Here is a 19,087-nt window from a genome sequence, read left to right as displayed (position 1 = left end):
ACCTGGCTTAATTGGTTTTACAATGTTCTACTGCTCCTTTCTACTTCCTTTGTAGAGCCAGCAAGTCAAAGCGCTTAGAGCCAGGGGCCAAGATGCACATTTGACTACCAAATTTGACTATTTAAGTCAATTTAATTCATACAACAACCAACGGACACTGACCAAGCAAACAGGATTAATTATTTGTACTTGAAACCTTGCACAGATTGGACATGGGTCCCATGAGATTATAAATATTTCCAACCAAACATAGAATCATCATGCTTAAGCTGAACTACAAACTGTCTGATTTCATCAATTTACATGTTCAAAACAGAAGACCTAATTAGGCAAATTAACATATAAAAGGCAGCCTTACTTCCAAGTCAAGTTAGTTAGCAAAATATCAGCAACAAGCAGATAAGGGCTACGAGGCCCAAACTGCAGAAGTTGAGGGCGTTTGTCATTGGTGTCCTTCGTCCCATCCTACAAGGGCTCTGCACTGGGCAAAGTACAACCCTTTCACACTTGATTCCTGGGGTAGCAAGTTTGAACAATCACAGGCAACTAGGTTCTGTAGGGTGCAACTAACTCAGAACACAAGTCATCAAACAAACCAAATTTAACTGCGAGCCTGGTGATGGTCTTATTTGAAGGAAATTACTTTAAATGCACATAACTAAATACTCCAACAATTTTATTGAATTAGTCAACACAGAGTGGTACCTCTTATTACGAACTCCAGTAACTACCCCCCCCCCCCGCTTTTCAGTATCCTCTCCACACGGTACTCTGTGGCAGACTCCTGATTTAGACAAATGTGCAGATTACTTCACTTTGACTCTTCCAGAGGTTGAGGTGCACAGCTGAGTATAATAGTTCATACTCCAAATATTAATTTGATCAGAAAGTCTCAAGCCTGCATCGGCTGCCAGCATACATGGTAGTTGTGCTTGAACACTTGGACCAATTCTCAGCAAAAGCACTTCGACAGACTCCGTTGCAACACTGGTCGCTGTGTAGTGTAGTTTGCCATCTCTGTGTGTTCCTTAAGGTGTAGAGACACTATTCTCATCCTGCAGAGTCACTATCCTTCCCTACCCCTACAGACAGACTTATAGGCATTAGAAAGAGTCTCTCTCTACTCCTCCAGCAGAGAGTTCAGATGATGTCCCCCTTACCTCTGGATTCTAGCGGTCAGAAGACAGCGACAACAATAGAGCAGTCCCTGGAGTACTCTCCATTTCTTGATCATGAAAAACCAAGAACTGGAGCAAAGTGGATTGGTTTGGATCCCTCTTTTATATACATTTCACAGACACAGGATGTGGATACACTATGTGAAGCTTTAGACCCAGATACAGCTTTTGTAATAAAAAGGTAAACAAAAAGAACTGGACCTAAAACGTAAATTCCTCACTACTGCCATCAAACAGCCGTGCTAAGAAAGAGCTAACCAGTAGTGACTTGCTAATGTGAAATGTCTTAAGATAATCAGGTTTCAATCATTCTCACTTCAGCATCTGAGATTTCACTTTCCAGCCAATGGAATGCTGGCAATACATTTCCACTTTCTGGGAATGCTAGCCTCATCCTCCATCATGAATCGTGCTAAACCAGGGCCATCCAAAATAGATACCACAGGCTTCAGGACTCCGGTTCACTCACACACAGCTACCAGACATTTATCATACACTCACTGTACCCACACTCAACATGTACAAAGGATATCAGGGAAAGGTACCGGGTCTCACATTAAGAGGCACTTTACACAAGGAGTCTGTAGACCATGCGCTTATTGACAGACAAAAAAAGGTTTGGTCACTCTACAAACCGTACAACAATAAACTGCCACCACAGCTGTGGGTTATAACGAGGACAGGGACAGTAGCCCACGTTTTATAATGAAAGCACACATGGTTTCAGGACAGGAATGGACTTTGCATTGTGAAGGATAGGCCATAGTGCCCACACTAGATTAGTGGACAGTCAGGACCAAGACAAAAGTTAGAATACCACGTTCACACAGTTACAGAACGGAGTACTTGGCTGTTAAATGCAAGAGCCACTCCCGTCATAGCAAACAGTCACTTATCAAAATATGGACCTTGGACTATATTGAATTGAGTAGACCATACATTTGCCATTTATTTGGCCTTATGGCATTGTTTCAATTATTTAATTTGTGCCTGGAGTTGAAATCTTGGCAATGCTTCAGTTCTGGCTTGGTGTGGATTTGCCCAAATACGAGCAACAGGTAATCACAGTGAAGGGCCCATGAATATTTCCATCTCAATGAATGCAATAAAGTGATTGGTACTGCTGTTTAAAGTCATATGGAAATTTCATAGATCTGCTTTGCCAAGCAGTAGTAAACAAGGTAGCTCAACGGTAGGGGGGTGGCAGTGGGCAGAGTAAGATCACATTGCTCAGCCCCCCCCTCTAGAAGTCAATGGGTCATGTGGTTGTATAGTGTTTGCCAAATGTTTGCACATACAAAGTGGATAGGACAGCAAGTTAATATAAAGATTGTGATGTGGACAATCATCTGATCTGAGATAAAAATAGATTATAACTATTGTGTTGATTAACTGTTATAAGGTCTACATTGCAGGGATACAAAGGTCAGGTGTGTTGCTGGGTGGTTGGGAGGTTACTCCTTTTGGTAGGGAGATACTGGCGTTGGTGCTCAGTCCATGAGTATTAATATGGACCAGATAGGAGTGTGATGAAATGAACGTAGTGTCTGCTTGAATGGCAGACGTGCAGGAGTATGCTTCAGAATATGGCAACAAACTGATCTGCAATCAGCATAAAAAGAGTCAATAACCTGCAATATTTGTTGCCTGGCGACCCAAAACCAGGGATGGTGAGAACAAATTAATGCTAAGCTTTTACGGCTTTTCAGAAAGCATGCTGGCCTAGTTAGTTTCTTCAGTTGCATCTGTGGAGCGTTGCTAAGCTCCATTGTCTAAAAAAAATAAATAAACGCAGCTTTAAAAAAAAAAAAACTAATTTTACTTGGAATTCATAGCAAAGAATCTGAATACGTTTTAAATTTGTGAATTGTTCTGCTTTTTCAAAGCTTTACAGATGGAACACAATGATCGATTCAAATTGAGTTATGAACAGTTCTATTATAATGAATCATGTTTTTTCAACAAAATGGACTGAAAGATCTTGATTTCAGGCATTTTTTTTTAAAACAAAGTTTGTCAGCCGCTTTACGTGCTCAACTAAATAATAAAGTACGGGTATGCACCGTAGATTAACAAAACCAGGCCTAAAAAAAAAAAAAAAGTTTTTCCCTTTTCCCGATTGTAATATTGTCAAATAGTTTGCCACGCCTGTGCTGCCCCAAAGGTGCATTACTGAAAGCTTACTCAGTGTGCAACAAGGGTGACTTTTTCTGATCAAACAGAAGACAGTTGTAGACTTGGTAACATTGAATTATGGCTTATTATTCTCCTGCAAGTTCAATTACATAGATCTGCAAATGGTAAATAACAGTCATCTAAGATGCAGCTCAAGCCCACTGCTGTACCAAAACGCAAATGGACAGGTGCTTTAAATAGCTGAGCAATTGTCTCCACCAATGCTTATTTGGACCCACATGCAAACCGACTTGGAATGGGTTTCCTATTAAAAGGAAGCTCATTACACTTTGGCCACCATCCATCAATGCATGTGCATGATGCTAGAGTATGCATAACGAAATTGGCATAAAGATCACTGCAGCAGTTTTAGGTTGAAGCCTACCAGATATAGCTGCCGACTTGTTAGGCAAGACTTCTTGGGGACATTCTAAAAGTTTCCCTGGTATAGCATTCCACCTATTGCTGTACTCACATGTGCTTGCTTTCTATTTGCTGGCCTTATTGGTATTTAGGCAGTCCAGCATAGCTTTGTCCCTCCCTTGGAGCACAGCCTGTTTACCACCTCTCTGGGTCCTTGCATTCGTCCACAAGTCAGACCCCCCAGGATATAGCGGCATGGATTAGCAAATTTAGCGGCACAAAAATGGAAATTTAGCGGCACAATAACGGAAATTTAGCGGCAATTTTGCGGCATTTTATTTGCCCATTTTCCTACAACAAACACAGATATCTTAGTTTTTTTGTTAGGGCACTATGCCGTTTCAACTCCTTTCCAGGCCAACTAAACTACAGTGCTTCTCTGGGCTCTCTTTGCTCTTGTTCTTAGTTCATTTAGACACAGGTACTATACCCATCATTGAGCATAAGGCTTGCATCAAGTGTGTCTCAGCTAATTTGTCATATTGTCATTCAATTTTTGGCTGGTGACTTTACACTCCAACTGTTATATACGCTCAGTGTCTGATGCAGGCATGCAGCGTACAGAGTACGGGGGCATTTCCAGGCATCTCACTCCTCCGTAAGCTCTCACACAGCGTATCAAACAGACAGCATTCACCACGTAAAACCTCACTCGTCTCTCACCACAGGTCCGGCTAAATGGCAGAGCTCCCAAACTTCCGCCCATGGCTCCAGCGGTAGAACACGGCGGAGCATCGGACCACAACACTTGCCGCAGCCCAGGCCTCAGCTCCAGGACACAAGACCAGTTCCCAGCCCCATGCTACTCTGCTCAGAGTCCGCCATCTCCGCTACATTTATAGCAGAACAGTTGTATGTTGCAATTTTTCAAAGCAGCACGCTAAGAAATGCTTCCCATTTCGCCTGCCCCCCCACCCACCTCAGCACGTGGCAGGGGCACATGTGTCGGCAGCAGTTTGCATCGTCATTGCCCAGTGACCTCATTCACTGTACGTTATCGTCCCAGTGATGACCTCTGTACGCGATTCATGGGTTACGGCCACGTAGACTCTCTCAGGGGCGGCCTTAGCATGTGCAAGCTGTGCACCTGCACAGGGCCACCAAACCCCAGGGTCCACCAGGGGCCACCACACCAATATATATCCTTAATATAATAATTCTCTGAGGATGGATACATATTTGCGTGGTGGCCCCTGGCAGGGATTTGGCGGCCTCCGGCTCTGTTCCACTTCCAAGCACCCCTCTTCACTGTCCTCCGCGCTCCGTCCCTGCCCGGACCCCCTCTTTCGGGGCCCCCTACCTATGCTCCCTGCCCAGGGCCGCCATGACCTAGAGCCGCCCCTGACTGTCTCCGCAGGGCCTAACTGATTCTCACTCAAGCACATCCTTGCTGCGGCAGGCCAAGTATGTTTAAAAAAAAATACCGTTATGGTCCCGATTACGGTCAGCTACGTTAATTACAATATGTCCCGTGATTCCTGTTTTCACATGTGAAGTAGTGTGGCTCACTGGTTAGAGGCGGCAGACCCGAGAGCAGAGGACTGCCCGGGACCAGGGTTCGATTCCCGGCGCGGCAGGTTTCTGGACCAGGGTCAGCGGACTCGATAATTCTCTCGCCTTGGTGCCCACTCTGATCAGCGATCACACTCGGCAACTCTGGGCATTAGCTTGCCTCATCTTCACTAACGGCCCCACCAGACTGCCGGGGATGCCTGGTCTCACCCAGGAGATACCCATTAAGGGACCATCTCTCAGGGAAGCCAGGAAGGGTTTTGCAGCGGTCGAAGCGCCTTGGGACCCTACGGGTAAGTAGTGCGCTATATAAATGCCTATACATTTACACATTTACATTTACATACAATAAAACCAGTGCATGAGTCAGAGTTTTATTTACACTGCAGTGTGAACATACCTGACAATAAAGTCCATTTATATGCCTCTTGCTATCCCAGTGATGTGTTACAAACAATGCTTTTCGGCGGGACAGTGTAAGTTGGTAGTGGGGTTGCGCTGCTTTTTTCTTTCTCATTTTAAATGCATTCTGAATTGAGATTAAAGAAACCTGAACTTCGTTTACACTGTCCTCTATCCTGCATCGATATTACAATACAGCATGTGATAATTGCTGCGGAGGTTTTTTCCTGTTCTGAATAAAGAAGAATGAGATTCACAGAGGCTGGAGGAAGGCCCTGAAAGGGTCCAGACCCTCATCCTTGGGGAGCCTCAAGGCACTCGCCTTAAAGATCCCCGGAGCTTTATCCAAACTTCTCCCTGTTAGTGGAAGAACCCCCAGAACTCCCCCTGCTCACCCACCCAGATCTCTCCCATCCTCCCCCCACACACACACACCCCCACCACCTACTCCCCCTGCCGTGAACGGCAGGCCTCAGTAATTCATATCCAATGGGCTCTGCCAAACAAAAGTCGCTGCTGTGAGTACAAGGCTACACTCGGTTACCAATAATCGGATTTTTACATTAATCAACTAAGTTAAAGGAATCGTTCTTACCTATTTAACAAAGCACTTTGTCACCAATTGATATGGTGTTTTCAAAACGCGCAATGAGCTTCTGAAACACTTTATTTTAACTAGGAAAGCTTAGACCTAAGAAAGAGCGTCCATGAGTAAATATTGCTATCAGATAACCCCACAGCAAGCTCGTCTTCATGGCCACATGGAAGCCAGTGAGGCCTTCCTTCTCTTGCTGCTCGCATAGGAGAGTGGGGGTTATCAGGCTGTGCAAGGGAGGCTCGGCGCTGCCCTGCGGCCACTGCATGGGCAGCGTATGGAAAGCGAGTCGCACGGGTGAAGATGAACAGTGATCACAGCAGACCCGTACAGATGCTTCTCTGCGTGCGGGTCATGACCTGAGGCTATTTGTCATCCTAAGTCCCTACATCACGGTCACAATCACAGTGACCGGACGGGAAGGCACCACCTAAGGAAACCCCTCCGGCGGCTTACCAGGGTGTAGTGATCCCACTACCACAAACATAACAGCCGCCTGCTCCTGGAAACAGTGCCTGGCGTGTCGCTGCTGGGAAAGGGCAACCAGATGCTGTACCATGCACGGGTTCTAAGCCTGCTGGCTAGGGAAATGTAATTCTCGTCTTTCATGCTTTCAAGCGTGGGCTTGCCATCCCTGCTAACCCTCATCACACCTATTCTACCCTCCTCATCCTAAATCAGACCCCCCAGGATATAGCGGCTTTTGGAAAAATGCTGCGATTTCTACAAAAGTGCCGATTTCGCGGGCACTTTTGTAAAAATCGCGGCATTTTTACAGAAGTGCCGATTTCGCAGCAAATCGCGAAATCCTGGAGGGTCTGACAAGTGCACACTTTCCTGGGAGCTCTTCCTTTTTCAGGAGGAACTCCAAGAAATTTCCTGCCGCCTATCTTTTTGCTTGACTGATTCTGCTCATCTTTGCCACTAATCGCCTATGTCTATGAGGAACAATATTCGGTCTACGAGCTTCTTTATTTTGAGTGTTTTTTACTACTAGCATAACTTACACTTCCTCAATTTCACACCCATACCATAGGCACTGAAAGTAGCAGAGTGGAGAGGGCATTGAAGCACCACGAAAATGTCCATGTTGGAGTTCAGAAGTTAATGAGCATTTAACAAGCCTTTACATTTTTAATCTGGTCATACTTTGATATTCACGGAGGTCAAATGTCAGGCTCTGTCTTCAGAGAGATTGGTGTTAATTTTTCTTTCTCTGACTTCAAAGTGTAAGGGGTTATGTGATATTCTTGTTGGGGCACTGGGGATGTGTAGGAGGTTCTTTTTGAAGCACATAACATTTAAATGCCATTAAATGAATTCTATAAATGTTTCAGAATATATCAGAATTAGGCAATAATAATAATAATAATAATAATAATAATAATAATAATAAACAACAAATTTATAAAGCGCCTGGTTACACAAAAAACTGTGTGTCCCCGCGCTGTGTAGACAAAATGACCTAACCAGCTCCAGAGCATTAAGTAACAACCGGAGCACTGCACCTTATTTTGGAAACCGGTATCTCATCTCCGATGGTTCCATGCGGAGTTCAATTGGCAGCGAATTCAATTGTTTACTAGCCAGGTACTTAAATGATCGGCCACCCATCCTAGCTAGGCGGATGCGAGGAACCTGGAAGAGCATGCTGCCGAGGGATCTCAGATGTCGCTTTGGCCGATACATGGTCAGTAATTTTTTGAGGTATGTAGGCTCCTTACCCTGCGCGATGCGATGGGCCAGACACAGTTTTAAACGTAATGCGCTCACGGATAGGAAGCCAGTGAAGCGTGGCCAGGGCACGGCTACCTGAGGACTTCCTAGAGATTTAATGCCAGCCTAGCTGCCGCATTCTGTACAGATTGTAATCGGTGCAGTCCTTTTTTGCTCAGGCCCGTATACAGCGAGTTGCCGTAGTCTAAGTGCGGCGCAACAAGAGTATGAATGAGAGTTCTCCTGCTGGTTGCGGGGAGTAAGTCCAAGATTTTACGCAGGCTTTTTAAGATGCCATAACACTTGCCAGCAACCCCTCTGGTGTGGTGTTCGTAGGACAGGTTGACATCTAATCTAAACCCCAGGTTTTTCACTTGTTCGGGGGGGGGGGGGTTAGGAGTGAGCCCTAATTCTGATGGCCACCACGCAGAGGACCAGATGGAAGGTGCTTTCCCCATCACTTGAAGCTCGGTTTTACTAGCATTAAAACGCAAGCAATTGTTGTTCATCCAGCCGGCAAGCATTCCAAGCCAGGCCGAAAAATTAGCTGCAGCCTCTTCTGGGGGCTGGGACAGTGTCCCCACCAATTGGGTGTCATCAGCGTAGGACACCATCTCCACCCCATAGGCTTCCACCAACTTGGCAATGGGTTCCATATAAAAGTTGAATAAAGTAGGGCTCAAAATAGAGCCCTGTGGAACACTTTGCCTTAGTGATCGTACTTCGATGTATATGGGGGGCAGCAGACTTGAAATCTTCTATCTACCAGGAACAAGGACAGCCACTCATAGGCCGGCCCCTCAATCCCCGCTTCCCTGAGGCGGGTGAGTAGTAGGGGATGCAAAACGGTGTCCAAAGACGCGCCGAGATCTAACGACAACAGCGCGGCCGTCCGCCCTTTCGTCAACTCTCCCGCGCAACAGTTCCGTCGAGAAGAGCAAAGCCGATTCAGTAGAATGGTGGTTAGCCCTAAAGCCGGACTGTGAGGGGTGGAGGAGTTGGCCCTCTTCTATATATTTCACCATCGGACCATTCACGATCTTCTCCACAACTTTGGCACAGAAGGGTAGGAGGGAGATGGGTCGGAAATCATCCAAGTGGGCAAGACTGAGATTGGCTTTTTTTTTTTTACTGGGGATAACCTGCGCTGCTTTCCAGTCTTGCGGCACCTAGCTAGCCTGGAAAGACAGTTTAGCCATGTTGCTTATATGATCGATGAGGAGTTTATTCTGATTCATAAAAATTTTGGGCTGAGCCATATCTTTGGGGGAGCCAGATTTAATACTGTGGACTAACTTAATCAGCTCATGGTTGTCAGGGACTGCGAACTGGCTAAGGCAAGCATTACTTGTCCGTCTCCCTTCCCTAGTTTGTTCTGTGGACGACATTAAATAATAGTGGAAACATTTCAATACAGGCAAAACAAAATCAATACACTAAGTGATGCCATTTCATTGTGGGCCGTGTAGTTTTACTAGTAAAACTGTATGCCTTTGTAAATGAAATGGTCATTTCAATTGAAAACGTTTTCGCTGTAATGGCAGCGGGCAACTACATCATGCATACTCCAATCTACACGACACTAAGGGGGTCATTACGAGGGCGGACTAGGGTTTGCTCGCCCTTGTTGCGGTGACTGGGACTGGCCGCCTGTAAAACAGCAGTCGCACCTAGGCTGTTCAACATTGTGGAGAGTGCTGTTGGCTGCAGAACCTGCCGCAATGCTAAATAGCCTGTCTTGCATTTTCATGCACTACTGGCAGGCACCACGCGGTGCCTGTCACTTCGAGCACAGAAATGTCAAGGGTAGCATGGGTACCCCCCCCAGTGCACTCCCCACACAAGGGGGGCCAGCGATGGGCCCCCCAAATGCAATCCCCGCCAGCATGTGAATGGCAGTTTCACCACTGTACACCAGCTGGCGAGGATGCAGCATCGTAATACGGTGCCTGCTAGGCACGCCAACATTTTAAAGATGCTGCCCGCTCCGCCAGGCAACCTGAAAGATTGCCTGTGGCAGATCCGTGGCGGGTGGTCTTTGAGCCAGCCGCGGTCAGATTCTATGTCAGGACCGGAGGCTCCGATTATGCTTTTCTTTCCACGCTTTATTCCATACAACAAAACACAGCAGCCAGAAAAGCACCAAAATACGTTTTTGTATTCAAACATCGAAAACGTAGAGAAAAACAATGGAAACCGCAAACTACAACTCCCAACAGCCCAAAGGGGGATGTGTTATCCTAGTCCTTTCACAGTGTCAGTGCTGCATAGAAAGGGTGTCCATCTTACTAAATTCCCCCTCTTTCTTCGCTGCTTCACAGCCAGGTAAGTCAATTTTGCTATTTCTCTAATGGGGAATGTTTGACTGGGTTTCCATAAAGGTTCTGGGTAAAGCAGAGAATTGCTGACAAACGCTCAGGGGAACTGGAGTGTGCTTCTTGTTTTATTGCTGTTTTTGCATTCTAGATTACCCTCAAGGCAGCAAGAGCGTTTCCTCGCTCTGTACGCGGCCGACCCATTTGCAGCGGTGGTGGTCGCCCGCCAGGGGGAGCTCTCGCAGCACGGTTCTTCAGAGGAGCCACGCTGCGTGAGCAGCGTCGGAGCCTGTCCCCCTGCCACCACACCACGTACGCCCTTCGGGGTCTGTATTGCCTCACAAAAGCGCTTGGACGCCTTCGGGCAGCAATTCGCGCTCTATAAATCCACATCCATTCCATTCCATCCATTCCATTCCATTCCAAAATCAATACTTCGGGGTCCATATTTGCGGGGGTTTTCAGCAGAATCGCCTACGGGCAAGTTAGGCACACGTCCTCTTTGCTGCCATTATAGAGTATACAGCCCAGGCCCAGTCTGCCTTAGCATTGATGGGGAATTGTTCATTCCCAGGCCACCTTGCCTGCTTACTTACCTCAAATTTTTCTCCCCCGTGACAGGATGGAGCAGGGCAGGTATGAGGGGGGAGTGTGTCAATGAGGTGATGGCCCCAATGGAGGAGCGCCTTCCCAACCTTATTGTTGCAGAATGCGCAAAGTAGTCGCAGGATCACCTAGGAGCACTTACCCCCACACCAGCCCCGTTACCAGAGGGCGTTCCCCCAACGCCCAAGAAGATATGGGGCGGGGGTGCCTCGGAGGGGGCGCAGGGGGGTAGACAAGGATGCCTTTGAGCACTTGAAGAGCACCTTCCTGGCCAAGTCTGTCCCACCTCTCCTGCGCTGCTTCCACCGCAGTTACCACTGCACCTGGTTCCCCATCTGAAGACTGAGGTTCCCCGACAGATTCTGATAAGGGGTCTTCGCGTTCTTGGCGTCCGGCCAGTTCCTCGGTCAAGTTACCACAGGATGACATGGGTATGCTGGATCCGGATGAGATCGTTCATCCACGTTCCGCAGCCTGGGCACCTGGGGATAAGGTGGCCAAATTTTTGGCGGGACGCCTCCGCAAGCCACTTCAGAAGGAAGCAAAAGGGTGTCTCAGGGCAGTGTCCACGTCCCACGTTAGAGGGGAAAGTAGCCCTCACCCCTGAGCTAGAATCGAAAATAGCTACCTTCCTGGTCAAATATATGAAAACATCCCTGCAAGGGAATAGATTGTTCCTGGCGTTCCTTTCACGATAAAACTCCTGGGCGCTATAGGCCCTATGAACAAAATTCAGGATATGGCGGAGGAGGCAGAAGTGACAGGTTCCAGCTAATAAAGCTTGACCCAAAACTGGGCGACTTTGCCTCTTCCGAGGCAGGCACTGTGGCTCAAGGGGGCCTGTTCGTAAAAGAATTAGGAAAATTCGAAGCCACTTTCACTTCCTTGGACAAGTCAAGTCAGAGAATTTATATAGCGCACTACCTACCCAGAGGGTCTCAAGGCGCTTAGAAATGGGAGGAGGATTACTTGTCAAATATCCACGTTTTAAGTTGTTTTCTGAATGCTAGGTGGTTCTGGGTGAGGCGAAGGTAAGCGGGGAGTGAGTTCCATGTTTTAGCAGCCAGGTATGAGAAGGATCTGCCTCCCATGGTGGTCTTGTTGATGCGAGGTACAGTGGCGAGGGCTTGGCTGGAAGAGCGAAGTTGGCAGGAGGGGGTGTAGAAGGATAGTCGTGAGTTGAGGCATTCTGGTCCGATGTCGTAGAGTGATTTGTGTGCGTGGGTTAGCAGTCGGAAGGTGATTCTCTTATTGACGGGTAGCCAGTGGAGGTCTTTCAGGTGACCAGAGATGTGTTCGTTGCGCGGGATGTCTAATATGATCCTGGCTGAGGCGTTTTGGATTCGTTGGAGTTTCTTCTGGAGTTTGGCGGTAGTACCTGCGTAGAGGGTGTTTCCGTAGTCCAGTCGGCTCGTGACTAGAGCATGGGTGACTGTTTTCCTTGTTTCGGTGGGGATCCAGCGAAATGTTTTTCTGAGCATGCGAAGAATGTTGAAGCAGGATGAGGAAACGGCGCTGACTTGTCTGTTCATTGAGAGTGAAGAATCCAGGATGACGCCTAGGTTCCGTGCGTGGTCTGTCGGGATGGGTGCTTTTCCAAGGGCTTCCGGCCACCAAGAGTCGTCCCATGCAGAGGGGGATGTACCTAAGAGGAGGACTTCTGTTTTGTCTGAGTTCAGTTTCAGACGGCTTTGTTTCATCCATTCGGCAACTTCTTTCAATCCTTCGTGTAGGTTAGTTTTGGCGGTGCTGGGGTCATTGGTGAGAGAAAGGATTAGTTGAGTGTCATCCGCGTAAGAGATGATGTTGAGGTTGTGTTGGCGGGCGATGGCCGCGAGGGGGCTCATGTACACGTTGACTTCGAGGAAAGCGGCGAGCTGGTCGTTGACTGCTTTCTCGATGACTTTGGCCGGGAATGGAAGGAGCGAAATGGGGCGGTAATTTTTGAGTTCGGTGGGGTCCGCTGTGGGTTTTTTCAGAAGGGCGGTGAGTTCAGCGTGTTTCCAGCTTTCCGGGAAGGTGGCGGAGTTGAAGGAGCAGTTGATGACGTCTCGGAGGTGCGGTGCTATGACGGAGTCTGCTTTGTTGAAGATGTGATGAGGACATGGGTCTGTGGGGGATCCTGAGTGGATGGAATTCATCAGGCGGATTGTGTCCTCAGTGGAGATTGGGTTCCAGTCGCTGAGGGTGTTCACGGGGGGAGAGTGTTCAGCAAATGGTTGGGTGGGTTGGTCTCCGGGTTGGTTGTCGAAGCTGTTGTGGATGTCTGCAATCTTGTTGTGGAAGAATGAGGCTAGGGAGTCGCAGAGGGCTTGAGAGGGGGTGATGTCGTTGGAGTTGGCCGAGGGATTGGAGAATTCCTTGACGATGTTGAAAAGTTCCTTGCTGTTGTGGGCGGTCGTCGTCAAGTCGATCCTTGAATGCTGTTTTCTTGGCCTTTCGGATTAGTTGGTGGTGAGTGCGGGTGGCGTTTTTGAAGGCGTCCTTGGTGCTAGTGGTTGGGTCTTTTTTCCAGGCCTTTTCAAGGGAGCGGCAGAGTTTATTGGACTTCTTAAGATCATCGTTGAACCATGAGGCCTTCTTGCTGCCAGGTTTGCTTTGACGTATTTTCAGTGGTGCTAAGGTGTCGGCGGTGTTGGATAGCCATAGGGTGAGGTTGGCGGCGGCTTGGTTTGGGTTAGAAGAGTGGGCTGGGGTGTTCAGAAGGAGCGATGCGGAGATCTGGTCGGTGGTGAAAGGGTCTTCCAAACTGGTTTCTCCCAAGGGGTCGGTCGCGGTAGAGGCCACACGACCGGCCGTGGCGGTCAGCAGAATGGTAACTAGTGACAAGGCTCCGGGCGAGGGCAGTACAACTCCTCAGCCAATTACACCAACTTTTACCCCACCATGGGGCACCGCTTCAGAGGCGGCCGCGGCTTCAAGAACACCACCAGTGGCGGCCAATCAGGCAGTAAGTTTCATGCCTGCAGAGCAAGTGCGTATTAGGGGGTCATCTGGCGGCCTTCCAGGTTGCTTGGCAAAGCTTACGTCAGATGCTTGGGTCTTACAGACCATCAGGGGTTTTCACAGAGTTTTACAATCTGCCGCAACAGGCAGAGCTTCCAAACCCCATTTCCTTTTCCGTAACGGATGCCCAGCAGATAGACGAGGAGGTATCCACGCTGCTCAGGAAAGGAGCCATCTGTCAATCAGCTCTGCATCCCAACGGCTTCCTCGGCAACATTTTTTTGTTAGACAAAACCGATGGGAGGGCGTCGGCCGGTTAACAACCTCAAAGAATTCAATGGGTGATTGGTCTACCGGCATTTCAAAACGGAAGGGATTCATCCTCTCCGGGATGTAACCCTTCCGCACGATTGGATGGTCAGGTTGGACCTCAAAGACGCCTATCTGGTGGTTCCTATCCACCCTCCCCATCAACGGTTTCTTTAGTTTCGTTGGAAAGGACAAGTTAACAAATTCACCGCCCTTCCATTCGGGCTTTCATCGGCACAAAAGGCGTTTCACCTGGTGGTAGAGTTTTTGAGGAGTCAGGGTGTACGGATGATAGTGTATTTAGACATTCTTCTCATGGCTCTGTCCCTAGTAGGTGACAGCTCAGTTGCAACAGACTGGTTCCATCTTGAAGGGTGTCGGGTTTGTCATCAACGGGACAAAGTCGGTTTTCTCCCCGACAAGTCGGGGTTTCCTCGGATTTGTCGTTGACTCCATCCATTCCTCCTAGAGTCTGCCTTCTCGTAAGATGGCCAAAATCTGGCACGTATTGAGGCAGATCACCACCAAGACCCATACTTTGCTCCGTCAGATTGCCCGGCTGGCAAGTCTCCGCTCCTCCATTCAGGCAATCTTTCCGGGGTCCCTTCATTATAGTGCCTTGCAACGCCTAAAAGCGCACCACCTCAGGAGGGGTCCATTGTACGATTAAACAGTTCCTCTATCGTAGGAAGCAAAGGAGGAGAGGTCATGGTGGTCGACACACATGGAGGCCTGGAATGGTCAGCTATCTTCGGGTCAGCACCAATCGGTTGCCAGCAGGTCATGATGCCAGCAGGTCCGGATGGGGCGCACATTGCGGGGAATTCTCCACAGGCGGCGTTGCACATCAACTGCTTGGACCTCCTAGCGGGTTGATTCGCCGTCCGCTGTTGGACCAGGGGAGTTTGTGTGTATTGCTAAAGATGGACAATGTCTCTACAGTTTGTTACATCAAAAGCCATGTGTGTTAGGGGGGGTTAGTTTCTGTGCCTTGGCGGACCTCGCAAAGGAGTTTCGGGAGTACTGCTTGGCTCAACAAGTTTCCGTGACATCGGAGTATCTTCCGGGCCAGGCCAACCAAGTGCCGTATTGGCACTCCAGGCATCTGCAAGATTCCAGCCTGTGGAAGCTGGACATTCCAGTCTTCAGGTGGTGGAACGACCTGTGGGGTCCGTTTTAATCGATCTTATTGCGTCCTGTCTCGACCTTCAGTTCCCACGTTTCTTCAGATGGAGACCGACCCGCTAGCGGAGGCCACGGATGCTTTCCTCTAGGACTAGAGCCAGGAGAGGGGTTATGCGTTCCAACCTCTCTCGATGGTGGTGAGGGCAGCAGCCCGGATCCGGCTCTTGGAGGCAGATTTGGTGATGGTGACGCAGTGTTGGTAGTCTCAAGTTTGGTTTCCGGTTCTTCTGGAGGCTTTCAGTAGACGGTGGTCGCTCCCAGGCATTTAGGGATAAGCTCAGACAGTCTCGTCAAAGGCCTGGGCAGATAGTACGTCAAAACACCATCGTTCCGCGTGGACTAAGTGGATGAGTTTGTGTCTTCGATGGGACTTGGATCCCGTGGTCGCAGGAGTCGTTCCCATTCTAAACTTTCTGGCAGAATTGGCAACAGACGGTTTGACGTACCGATATATTAATGCACTATGTTCCGCGATCTATGCGGCTCATTTCCCGGTAGACGGGGTCCCGGTTAGAGATCACCAGTTTTTCTGCCGGCTTCTGCTGGGAATTTGCATGTCACTACCCCTAGAGCCATGATATTCGGCTCTCTGGGACGTCAATTTGGTCTTAACCTATTCTTATCTTGGCAACCCAATAAGTATCTTTCCTTGAAGGAACTTTCAGCTAAGTTCGCCTTGCTATTAGGTCTGGTTTCCTGTTGCAGGGTTTCAGACGTTCGCGCTTTGGGCATTACAGTGAGGGTCACCGTACTAAGTCAGCATAAAAAACACTCATACCCAGTCTTTTCAGATGTTCTTAAACTGTGTGGTGAAATGCCTTAAAACATATGAGGACATGAATCTTGAATTTCGCCCTCCAGGTGAGTGACAACTTCTTATTGCACTAATTGAAATGCACAAAGCAGTGTCCTCTCCCACTATAGCCAGGTGGGTGTGATGGGTCTTGCAAGAGGCAAATTTGTGCCTGCGCGACGATGCAGAAAGGCTATATGTAATTAGATTTGGGTGGGGGAAGCCCCCTGGAATATATATATAAAAAAATTTAAAAAAACACCATACACTGGTGTCCAGTGGGTTCCTACCCCCGCTGAAGATTTTTTTTTGTGTGTGTGTGTGTGTGTGTGGGAGTGGGGGGGGGGGGGGGGGGATATTACCCCTATCTGAAGGTGAACTCCAAGCCGGGATTCATTAGCAGGGCTCGACAAATCCACTAGACCACTCACATTTGCTAGGTAAATATAACAAGATTTAAAGGCCTCTTTATTGCTCATAAAGCAAATGAGCAATAAAGATGCCTTTAAATCTTATCTTGACACATTTGCTCCGCTTTCAGAGACGGAGGCCAAGTAGGTTACTGTTAGGTCGAGGAGATTTTTCAAGGTACTAGACCTGCAGGACTAGTACCATTTTTCAGATTTGTCGAGCCCTGATTAGGGAGGGGTATCATTGGAAAGGTGAGAATCTCCTCTTTCTAATGGGAATGGAAGATTCTCCGCTTTCCAATGATACATCTCCCACCTTGGAGAGAATATATATATATTTATATATTTATTTCACCTCTCGAGTAGACAAACTACCAGGGACTAGACTCTGTGCTGACCAAAGTGTTTATTTCATGTCACGAGGGTGACATGAAATAAACACTTTGGTCAGCACAGAGTCTCGTCACTGGTAGTTTGTCTACTCAAGAGGTGAAGTGTTGTCGGGACCTGACTTCAGAGGTCCCTTTTCTGACGAGACGCCCGCTGTTCTGGAAGGCGGCAGTTTTTCTTCTGAAGTCAAGAGGAGTAGTAGATATAGATATATATACATATACACTCACTGAAAAAACCATAGGTTTCGGGCCTTATATAGTTAGGAATTAGCATTTAAGAAACCTTTGAAACTCACTGAAAAAAACCATAGGTTTCAGGCCTTATATAGTTAGGAATTTGCTTTTAAATAAACCTTTGAAATTCACTGAAAATACTACGTTTTAGGGGTGTTATAGTTAGCTGGACATTTCACTCATACAAAACCATTGAAATTGCTCCTATATAGTTAGTTGTACTAACTATATATCGCGCACCCGCAATGCACTGCTGATGTCACATATTAGATCATTCATGACATGGTCAGTGACATCACTGATGACATCTCAAATGACATCACTGATGACATCCAGTGAATGTGGTTTGCTTCGTTATATATATATATATATATATATATATATAGCAATTTGCATTGAAGAATGAGTGGATATATACATAAATAAATATTTGAATGGAGGATTTAGTAGCAGTGTAATTGACTGTTTACTTGACCAATTTATAGTGTCTCACTAGATATAGTGGATAGGGACTAAACTGTGAATATCTGTATCACTTTGTCAGTTGTTGTGTAAACTGGTTCTACAGTTGGTTACTAGCTATGTGAAAGTCTATATTAGTTATTGATTAGATAACTGAGTATTTGTATGGGAGAGTGAAATGTGTGTGATTCAGTGGGGGGTGTGTGACTGTCCAAAGATGTGTGAATAGTTGATTCAGTAGATATATGAAGTTAAAATGACATGTTCTAACAGTTTGGGTGAGTGAATCTCTTTATGTGTGTGGTGATGAGCAAATATAGTTCTCAATGGTACATGTCCAACAAACTAGAAAAATAAAAGGCAGTGTATGTGTCAGTTGTTGTATATAAATAAGTATACATAAGACTCAATGATTGTGTGAGCGACTGTATGGATAACTATACTTTTAATAATGATTTTATAATTCACTAAGTATGACTTACTATCTAAATGAATAGATGATGTTTTTGTATAAGTTTGTAGCTAAGTAAATATGCAAGTATGATCCATTGTTTAGAGGGGCGCTAGAGGGCGCACTGCAGCATGGCCGCACTGCCGTGAGGCTCCAGCAGCCCGGAGCTTTCATCCGATCACTTATCCTTTTAAAAGTCACCATTCGCCACTCTGACCCTCGCTTATTGCCTGGTGGGCTGTGGACTGCACTCGATCCGTTTTCCGAGCTGATCGGAGGTTCCTGTCAGCTGCTACAGGGTCCGGAAGATTCACCGCTGAGCGTCCTGGAGGTCTGGCGCTCTGCAGCCCGGCGGCTCAGTCCACTTTAGACCGCTGCCTCACACGCGGGGTAGAGGCCTCATCCCCTCCCCCCTCGGGGACTCTCCCAGAATTCCCGCCTGGACGTGGCTGGCGGCCGTGTATGTGGCTCGGACCCGGCGACTGGGACTGTGCAGCGCCATCGTGGGTATCGCCCTGATCTGCAGTGGAGGAGCTGCAGCGCCGATCTGCCCCCGTTTTTTGGACACGGCCATTGCACGGTAGGGAGTGGCGGGGCATACATGCCTGCTCGTGCCCCCCGCCTGTTGTGATCTCCTGGCCACCTGGCCCCTGCTGGATGCAAGCGGGGATAGACTGTAACTGGAGTGGCGGCTTGTGGAGGTACGGGCTGGTCGCGCTGCTGGGGGGCCGCTTTCTCCCCCAATTGGCGCCATTATCCTCGCAGCGGTTGCTGACCACTGGAGCTCACCGTGCTGGATTTGGCAGGGCCCGTCTGGCTGCGCTGGCTTCGGATACCCCCCGGCTGTGTCTCTGTGTGCCACGCTGTTATGGATTGCACTGCTCTGCTCCTTGGGGGGAAATTTGGAGGCCGATACCTGAGCGTTGACTCTATAGCGCTTTGTGTGTGGTGCTGCATTCCCTGATCTGTGTTGAGCTGTGGTG

The 19,087-nt window shown here is 48.0% G+C and overlaps 1 protein-coding gene across 1 annotated transcript in view; it reads right to left on the bottom strand.

Moving 5' to 3' along the window:
- Positions 1-19,087, bottom strand: part of HDGF (heparin binding growth factor) — a 110,908-nt gene that overhangs the window by 73,318 nt on the left and 18,503 nt on the right. The window lies entirely within an intron of this gene.

The sequence above is a fragment of the Lissotriton vulgaris genome, chromosome 12, assembly GCF_964263255.1.
Source record: "Lissotriton vulgaris chromosome 12, aLisVul1.2, whole genome shotgun sequence".
NCBI classification, from domain to species: domain Eukaryota; kingdom Metazoa; phylum Chordata; class Amphibia; order Caudata; family Salamandridae; genus Lissotriton; species Lissotriton vulgaris.
This window is presented reverse-complemented; position numbering and strand designations above follow the sequence as displayed.